Genomic DNA, 10,294 nt, shown 5'->3' with positions numbered 1-10,294 from the left:
CATTTAAATATGGAATTAAAATAAACAAGTAATAGATGTACAGTCAGAGAAAGAAAACCTTCGTCAGTTTTCAAAACCATTCCTTTATCGAGTCGTAAACTCTTAGTACCTTTTGAATCTAAACATCTCATCATTGCGACGCAATATGTCATTCTCGATCGGTAAAGCAGATTATTGTTCATACTGAGCACACGAAATTAGATCTTAAGGTGACAAACCCTTTCTTACCCCGACTGTACATAATATGCTATTTTCAAATACATCTGCTATATCATAGCTACACTACACACAGTTCTTAATTATTGGCTTTGTTTATAATAGAACACTGTAATACTCAACAGTCAATATGTTATGACATGGTATGACTTTCAATAAATGTGAAAGCAAAGCAGAGATAAATTTGAATAACATTATATAAAATCGCAAACAACTGCAAGACGGAGAACGGGAACTAATTCCAAAAATAAATGGATTTTAATAACATTTGACCAACAAGCTTGCACTTGTCATGTGCAATTTAAGTCGAAGCAAAATAATATATATTAATAGTTCAAGGGATTGTTAGAGCGATTACATAATAGCTATTACTAATGTCATCAAAGAATTTTCTATTCAAGTTTTAGAAATATAAAACCTCGATCTTACACAGCTTTAATTTAATTCCAAACTAATTACAAACAATTCAATAACATTCTGCCAGACATCAATCGCAATTTTTCTACGAATCCGTAATAATTGTCATTATAACAATATTCAAGTTCTCGCTTGATGACGTCACGCTAATTCATTGCCCCGATGTTTATTTGTTTTTGTTTCTTGTGTCGCTGGAATGTGGGTATAATTAATGCTATATGACTTTTTTGTTCCAAGGACGTCGGTAGAACCAAACAGATACATTACTATTAATGATAATAAAATTAAACCTTTAGACCCACCAAAAGTATTTATTTTGTTCGACGGCTTAAACGAAACATAAACTAGTTTATCTTTGTGATATTTTACAAAAAGGGTTTATGGGTAATGGGTAAATAAAATAATCTTGTTTACTTTTACTTTTTTTTAATATAACGGCAGTGACAATAAATAATAATAAATTAACGACTTGAAATACTTAATTTTAATTGAATAAGAACATCTTCTAACTCCGGCCACAGAATCGCCTCGTCGACACGCGCTGAAACGAATATAAATCAGATTTAGTACTGTACTACATCTGTGAGTGTTGTAATTAGCTCCTAAGAAGGTGAACTCGCGTTAACACATAAGGAGGAACGCCAGTTCGGCGGCGACGTACCAAATCAAATGAAAACTTTATTCAAGTAGGCTTTTACAAGCACTTTTGAATCGTCATTTTACAATTAATTGAAGCTACCACCGGTTCGGAAAGTAGATTCTACCGAGAAGAAGAGAAGAGAAACTCAGTAGTTACTCTTTTTCAACATTGAAAAAATACAAAGTCATGTTAGTTAATACAATTATTTAAATTAATATATCCTGCCTGGTGACCAGGTATTAATTCCACGCTTATTTATCATCTACAAAATCTTGTATCGAATAATACGCCTTTTTCACCAATGTATTTTTACAAACGATTTGAATTTACTAGGCGAAGTTAAAATAGTCTGCGGAATTGTATTATAGAAGCGGATACCCTGCCCCAAGAAGGACTTATTGACTTTGCGGAGTCGGAAACTCGGCGTTACAAGCCTATCCTTACTCCTAGTGCATATACAATGATTATCACTGATTTCATCAAAGTGATCAATGTTACTGTGAATATATATGATATTGTTGTAAATATATTGCGACGCAACAGTGAGTATTCCCACTTTGTTAAAAACATCCAGAAGAGAGTCCCTAGCTCCAAGATTATAAATAAACCGGATTACTCTCTTTTGTAAAATAAAGACAGATTCAATATCTGCAACGTTACCCCAAAGTAATATACCATATGACATAATACTGTTAGGGATGATAAATGAGAACTCCTCCGAAGTTTAGAATCCAATTATATTCCTAAGAACACCGTAGTATCAGTTAAGTATAAGCTAAAAATAAGCGAATTATCGTTAGCAAACAACACTATATTACAAAACCTTTAACATAGAAAGGAAGATCATTTATATATACTAGGAATAGAAAGGGACCCAAAATTGAACCTTGTGGAACACCCATTTTTAACGTAGATCCAGAAGACTTTATTCTGTTAATGAAAACTTGCTGGATTCTTTGACTTAAGTATGAAGCAATGATATCAAGAGCTTTACCTTTAACACCGTAATATTTGAGCTTATAAAGAAGCGTTTCGTGTTTCACACAATCGAATGCTTTAGATAAATTACAGAATACTCCAATAGCATTCTGTGATTTCTCCCAAGCATCGTATCGTAAATATGTTTGAGAAGCGCAATCCCCGCATCAGTTGTCAAGCGACCTCTTCTAAAAACGAATTGCTCACCATGAAAAATTGCATTTGTACCAAAATGGATGAGAAGTTGATTTAAAATATTTTTTTCGAATATTTTCCTTAAGGATGGGAAGGAGTATTGAATTAGGCCTGTAATTACCGGGACATTTTAACAAGTTAGGAAAGGAACCCGTGTCCAAACTCTTGTTAAAAATTACTGCTATATACGGAGCAATATCGTATATGATGTTATTAATAAATTTTACTGAAATGCCCCATATATCGCTAGTTTTTTTAATATTTACGGTTTTAAATACTTTTATAACATCTATTGCAGAAACTGTTTCAAATGAAAAATCAATAACGCATTTAGACACATTATTATTTAATAACGTAGCTGCATTTGATGTAGACGATTTTAAAAGAAATGTTATTTTTTGGGGTACATTATCAAAAAATGTTTCAAATAAATTAGCAACCTCTAATTCAGAACTTTTGTATCAACTACCTGTGTTCAATTCGATTGGTATCATTTCCTTTTTGGGTTTTCCACTAACACTACTAATAACATCCCATGTGGCTTTAATTCTATTATCAGAATTCAAGATATTTTTCTATAAGTATGAAGACTTAGAAGATTATTCTAGAAAGGCTACGCTTCGATTTCACCGTCTCAAATCATATAAATCGTATAATTAATTTCTACTTTTATAAATACCAACAGTAGCCCAGTCACTAATCTTTAATTTTGTGTTACTATAACATGACTTCATTTTAAATTTATTGTTCAATTATTTTAATATTACTTCAAAAAATGAATTATAAAGCTCATTTGGATCCTGAAACTTCTGACCACAATGGTCAGAAGTTAAATTATTTATAATTAATACTTCATATATTTCACAGTCACAAAACACATTATCAATACTCGTAGAAGTATCGTCGGTTATTCGCGTCGGTTCATTAACTCTGTGGGTTAAATTAAATGACATAAACAAGACGACCAACCAAATACGTAACGTAGTTTCTTTATGTAAGTCGACGTTAAAGTCCCCACATATAATTATATATTTATTACTTTTACATATCTTCTTAAGAATGACCTCCATAGTGATTTCAAACAAATAAAAATCTCCCGATGGGGGCCGGTACACGCAGACTATAATGTACTGTGGAAATTCCACGCAGGATAGTTCGATAGTACGTTCGATAGAGAGGGCCACACTATCTTTTCGAGATTTACAAACGGTATCATTCCGTACTAATATTAATGAGCCATCACGAATAGCACTCCCTCTTACTATAATGTACTTGACAATTTAAAGTTTGAGATATTAAATATATCATTTTTTTTACCCAATGCTCTGTGAAACAAAATTCATGAATTTAATACACTCCGAAAATAATTCTATTTCATGATCTTTGCCACATATGCCCTGTATATTTTGATGTATAAATACCGGCGGCGCGTCATCACACGAGCCCGATGACGTCGACGATGGCATTCAGCTTGTCGATGCACCTCTCGATCTTGTTGATGAAGAGAGCTGCCAGGATCGACGTGCCGTCACTGGAGACAAATAATCTGTATTAGGTTGTCTTCGTTTCAATAATAGCAATGAAATAATAACTCATCAATATAACCCGCTGGTCTGGCAAAATTTACAAAACTGGAAACCTTGAAATAATCTAAACGGCTGGTTTTCAAATCCAGCAAATGCTTATAATGTATAATAATAACCTACAACAGTGAGCCATTGGTTATAAAAACTCAACGTACTTCGTATTTACCCAAATTTTGCCAATATTAATTGGACATCTTTCTTTTAGATCTCTGCTTCATATTCATTATAATTGTATTATAATTTTCTCTTTCGTCATATTTGAGAGTTATTTACATGTTCCATGTGCTGAGCAAATCACTCTTTTCGAAAAGGAAGAGAAAATGATGTGCCAGTCTATTTTAAGTAATTCATAAAAAGTCTCACCATATCAGTTAAACGCTATCCCAATAACACTTACGTTTGACCGCTTACGCAGGAACACAGCTGAAATTTCAGAAATTGCTCATTACTATCATTCTATCATATCATTTATTATAATAATGCATGATACATTATCTATGATTAACCCTAACATTCGTCAATTCGTAAATTGATGGCGCGTCTCTCAATCAGTGGCAGATTTACTAATAGTAATAGGCTAAATAGGCAGATTTACTAATAGTAATAGGATAATAGGCTAAGTAGGCTGGAGCCTAGGGCGGCGGATTTAGAGGGGCGGCAAAGTTAGCCCAGATTTGTTATAATCTTACAAAAAAAATATATAATTATATGTATACGTATTACGTCCGTAATCCGTATACTCGTCACTACATAGCGGGTTGGAAAAATAATCTATTAACTGACAGAAACATCACCTAGTTTATAATCATACATACATCATCATAACGGCAATAAACCGCTGTAATGAGGATGATAGAACACAGATTATAAATGTTGCAAAAAAAAATTAGGGGCGGAAAAAATTTAATAGCCTATTAGCCTACTAGCAGCACATTTGTAAATCCGCCACTGCTCAATCGGCTTGTGTCTGATTGGCGATGGTCATTGGAAAGAGGGTCGTTGTCATTGCTCACGATTATGCACCATGTTATATGCTGAGCTGTGTGACAGCTCCCTCGAAACAGCTGTGGCAAGAATCATCAAAAATTGATTACCATCATCATAATTGATAAGATTTGTATTTAATAGCATATGTACAGCATACCATCAACAGGACAGGCAGCAAGAGAGCGAAGTGCGGGAGCCACGACAGCACGCGGGACGACATGGTCACGACACGACTACTCGACGACTAGTGACTCGCGTTTGCGAGCAATTCTTTATATATGTACTTGTACTATTCATATCCTATGTAGATCAAGTATTCTTTTTAAAATAATAGTGCTCATGAGTTGTCTTGTACATTGAACGTCGAGAAAATTATAAAGGCTATATTAAATTAAGAAATTCAGGCGTTTTGTTTTTCATTTAATTATTATATATGTAAATTAAAAAGAAAATTCGTAGTTTTAGGTAGGTAGGTAGTAGCCCTGAATTATAATTGATTTGAGCATTGAACGTCGACAAAATTATAAAGGGTACATTTTAAACATACAACAACATATTAAATATAATTAAAATAAAGAAATAATAATATTTCAAATCATTGTTACTATATTTTATAAACAACGTTTAATAGTCCTGGGATGACGTGCAAGAACAGAAGTACCTAGGAGTAGCAGGAGCAGCCATTATGTAGATCATATTTTTTTAAAGATCTCATTCACTTTAAATGGGGTAATATTTTATTTTGTCATGAAAACATATCGGTGGAATAATTCTGTTAAAAAATAACAGTCATTCCATAATACACACATCAACATTGTCTAGGGATATTTTGAATTGACTCAATTATTTCAAAATTTATTAAAGATAACCTGCAACATGTTTATATTTTTATAAAGCCCATTTATCTGACTATACTCCAGAATAAAAAATAAACCATATAATTTTGCGTAAACAATTTTATCCTTAAATAAAGAAAAAACGTAAAATATGGGTTAAACTAACAATTAATGTTTGTCTCAAGAAAATGTGAAAAATGTAGAAAAGTTATTGTTTTTAACAGTCATATGAAAAATCAGTAGCCTGTAAAACTATCCAGGACATTTATAACGTCCTGCAACAATTTTTCATACTTTGGATTAAGTTATCCAAGTCTTGCTGCGGTATATTGTCCCAGGTCCGACTAAGATGCAAAAAAGTGGCTCATCCGTCGCAATATTTGCAGGAAAATTCCTCGAAGCCTTTCTTTGGAGTATGGCCCACGCGTGCTCTATGGGGTTTAGGTCAAGTGATTGAGCGGGACAGCCTAAGACCGATACGTCTTGTTCCTACAACCATCTCGTCACCACTCCCGCTGTGTGCGGACGGTTGCTATCGTGCATGAGCGTGAATTCTTGGCCCATTTTTAGTCTATGGGGCTAAATTATTGGCACAAGCATCTCGTCACGACATTTTTTGGCCGCCATGGTGTTTCTGATCCAAACGAGGTCTGTTCTTCCACCAAGATAAATTCTCGCCCAAACCATAATTATGCCGCCGTGGTATGAATGGACTTTCTGAAGATGTGATCAGACGGCTATCATGACCAGGGAATCGCCAAACACGTACGTTACGTGTATCGGGATGGAAACCGAACCGGGACTCATCGGTAAACAGCACTACAGACCACTGGTTATCTTCCGAGAGCAAATTTACACGAACCCACTCTAGTCGTCGTCCACGATTTCCTCGGCGTAGTGCTGGAGTACGAAACGGCCTGCGAGCATGAAGGTTAGCTTCATGCAGCCTTCTCCTTACGGTTTGGTCACTCACAAGCAACTGTTCCTCTGGCTGGAGCCTCTGAACCAATTGAAGTGCCGTAACATTTAGTTCTCTTTTCGCGGCAACTTGCAAATATCGGTCTTGTCGTTGATTGGTTATGCGCTTCCCACCTGGATATCTTTCAGTCACTTCACCAGTAGCACGGTAGCGTGACCATAACCTAGATATGACGTTTTGTCTTGTTCCAATCTCCTCAGCAATTCTCAGTTGAGTAGCCCCAGCTTTGAGCATGCCTACTGCCCTTAACATTTCTTCTCTCGTTAAATGGCACCGCTGCATAATGCACACAATAGGTTTAACTCGAAATTAATCGATAACTTGTTATAAAACTTAAATTTGACACAAAAAAAATATCTTAATATGACGGTAGGTAAACGTAACCTTCGGCCATCGCTACTATTATGTCGTGTAAAAATTTTATTTTTATTAATTTTTTTCAAATTCAAATTTAGAATCGTCCAAGAAGGTTTATAAAATAGTCTTTCATCAAAAGATTTTAAAACCGGATATGATTTTTTGAGTTTAAGAATTTTATACAAAATATCCCTAGACGGTGTTGATGTGTATATAAAACAAAGTCGCTTACCGCCGTCTGACTGCCCCTGTGTATCTTTAGATCTTTAAAATTACACAACGGTTTTTGATGCGGTTTTCTTTTAATAGACAGAGTAATTCAAGAGGAAGGTTTATATGAATAATATATGCAATATACAGCAGAGAGGCACTGATAATTTTAGAGCTTCCTAATCTGATGTCGCGAATAAAAACATTTTTTCCGCTTACATGATAAATGCTGAATCAAATAACTTTATTCAATATAGAAGCATTACACTTTCTTATTGATGGTCAATTGAAACACTACCACCGGTTCGGAAAAGAAAATACCCTGACCTGAGAAGAACCGGCGAAAGAAATTCAGCGGGTTTTTTTGTTTGTTTGTCTCATATATTATATAAATAAAGAATTTAATATGAGATGAAATAGTCAGGAGACGATCGTTTCATTCCCAAGGTGTGCTATCGATCATAAACTCATTAATTGTATAATAACTTTTTGCATACAAGCGTTCCTTAATATTTTTTTTTTAATTTGGCAACAGAGGCATTTTGAACGCTTTCTGGGAAACTAAAACCGTATACATTGCCCCACAAAGGAGTTACTGACTCTATGCAGTCGAGTAACAGGAGTAACAAGTTTGTGTTTGTTCCTTCTACCAATGTTATGAGTATCACATTTTCTCATATATCTCAGTATCATTATAGAATATATATTGAGAAGCAACAGTCAATATCTTGATTTCTTTAAATTTATTCCTTAACGATTCTTTAGCTCCTAGGTTATAGATTGCGCGAATAGCCCTCCTATGTAGAACAAATATGTATGGTATGGATAGCGGCTGCGTTGTCCCACAGCACAATACCGTATGACATTATAATGTGAAAGTAACTGAAATATACTAAGCGAGCCGTATCAACATCGGTACATAATCTAATTTTTTTGACCGCGAAAGCTGCAGAACTCAGTCTACTCGCCAATCCGTTAATATGGGGGCCCCGTTGCAACTTGGCGTCAACAGTGAGGCCAAGAAACTCAGCAGAATCAATTGGATACATCGATTCCCCGTTGATGAGTACATCGGCTATATTGACATTACGTCGTATTTTTTTATTCAGAATTAATTGCACCGGTGCGAAACCGAGGAGCGTTGATAGTAATACATTAAATACAAAAAAACTTAAATATTTGATCACAAGTTTTGTAATCCGACTTCAACGCCCCCAAGGACGGCTATGTATTCGCCATTAGAATATGATTTAGCTCGTGGAGTGAGTTTTATTACACTCTGAATAAGATGATCGTAAATGTTAACAATGATTGTGCGATTACAATATGTTATTTAGACAATTATTATATGGTGCTGCTGCAATTCAGCTTAAATTACTTTTGAAGTGTTTTTGCTTTTGAATGATGAAGTGTTTTTGTGGTTGGCGTCCGGCTCTGGTGGGGCGATTTAATATACGAGGGTTGACTCGAGTGCAACACACACTTTTCTACCGACATCCGACTCGACGAGAGAATACTATAAGTAAAATCTATGTTGGTTAACTATAATTAACTATTCTGAACTATTGCCTGTTTTCGCTAACAATCACCCTTATATTTTAGAAATTACCGATCGATATCCTAAAGTTGCTTTTCAGTACAGACATAAAATGCTTATAACTTTTAACAATTAGCCGAACCGAATGATCAGAACAAACTCAGCGGGTCTAACTCCTTGCGGGACATGTTTGCTCAAAAGCTTTGGGTTTTTTTACAGTTGGCAGCGGTGCTACCGCAACAGTTATAGAGCGTGCAAATTATAATATTTTCACGTTGCACCTCGATAGTTACTGCAGTATTTTCTTATTCACACCAAAAAAAATTGTACTAATTTTTTTAGAAATGAACAAGGCATTAAACTTTTTCTAATTAATTTAAATAGATTGCTATACAAAACATTGGGACTATCACTAAAAGATAGGCGTGGGAGATTGGCCATAATATTACTTCTTCTTCTCAATATGAATTGGTAACAAAGAAACAAATATATTTTTTTCAAAATTGTTTATCTTTTAACATGGAGATTAAATAAACGTGGTCTTTTACAATGGATCTCATAAGAAGGCTCGAGGTCACCCAAAGGGCAATGGAGAGGGCTATATACGGAGTTTCTCTGCAAGATCAAATTAGAAATGAGGAGATCAGTCACTATTATTATAATATAAAGAAAACTATTGATACAATTACTAAATTTTGATTTAAAACTACAAAATAATTTGAATAGGATTTGGCTCCTATGAGATCTCAAAACTTTTTAAGATGGAAAGACTGCATCGAGAGACTTGGCATTTTTTTACATTTAATGTTTATGGTGGGATCTAAAATTTTCTAAATACTAATATACCGTGAAATATACCCGAAGGGATCTTAAATTAAAGTAGTATTTTGAGTTCAGATTAACTTAAGTATATTCAACTTCCACGGGAGCAAAGCCACGGGCGACCGCTAGTAAGTAGATAATACAACTAAACCTTTAGACCCATCAAAAGTATTTATTCAGTTTTACGGCTCATACATATGTGTATGTCATCTTCACGATCTTTTAGAAAAAGGGTTTATGTGGGCAAATAAAATAATCTTGTTTAATTTTACTTTTTTTAATGTAACGGCAGTGACGATAAATAACAATAAATTAACGACTTGAAATACTTAATTTTAATTGAATAAGAACATCTTCTAACTCCGGCCACAGCATCGCCCCGTCAACCCGCGCTGTAACGAATGAAAATCATATTTAGTACTGTAATGCATCTGTGAGTGTTGTAATTAGCTCCTACGAAGGTGAGCGCGCGTTAACACTTTAGGAGGAGCGCCAGGTCGGCGGCGACGTACCGGCGCGTATGGCGCGTCATCC

At 34.8% G+C, this 10,294-nt stretch overlaps 1 long non-coding RNA gene across 2 annotated transcripts; it reads right to left on the bottom strand.

The window, feature by feature from the left end:
- Positions 1 to 1,042: 1,042 nt before the first annotated feature.
- LOC124540853 lies at positions 1,043 to 5,323 on the bottom strand. Of its 2 annotated transcripts, none has more exons than XR_006967174.1 (4): positions 5,177 to 5,323; positions 4,430 to 4,455; positions 3,868 to 3,977; positions 1,043 to 1,174 (listed from the first exon to the last, which is right to left on the bottom strand). It is a non-coding gene; the product is annotated as an uncharacterized LOC124540853 (long non-coding RNA). The 2 variants fall into 2 exon arrangements; XR_006967173.1 differs by having other exon boundaries at positions 1,081 to 1,174; positions 3,837 to 3,977.
- Between the last annotated feature and the right edge of the window lie 4,971 nt (positions 5,324 to 10,294).

The sequence above is a fragment of the Vanessa cardui genome, chromosome 26 (assembly GCF_905220365.1).
Source record: "Vanessa cardui chromosome 26, ilVanCard2.1, whole genome shotgun sequence".
NCBI classification, from domain to species: Eukaryota; Metazoa; Arthropoda; class Insecta; order Lepidoptera; family Nymphalidae; genus Vanessa; species Vanessa cardui.
The sequence above is the reverse complement of the archived record's forward strand: the minus strand, read 5'-3'. Positions and strand labels throughout refer to the sequence as shown.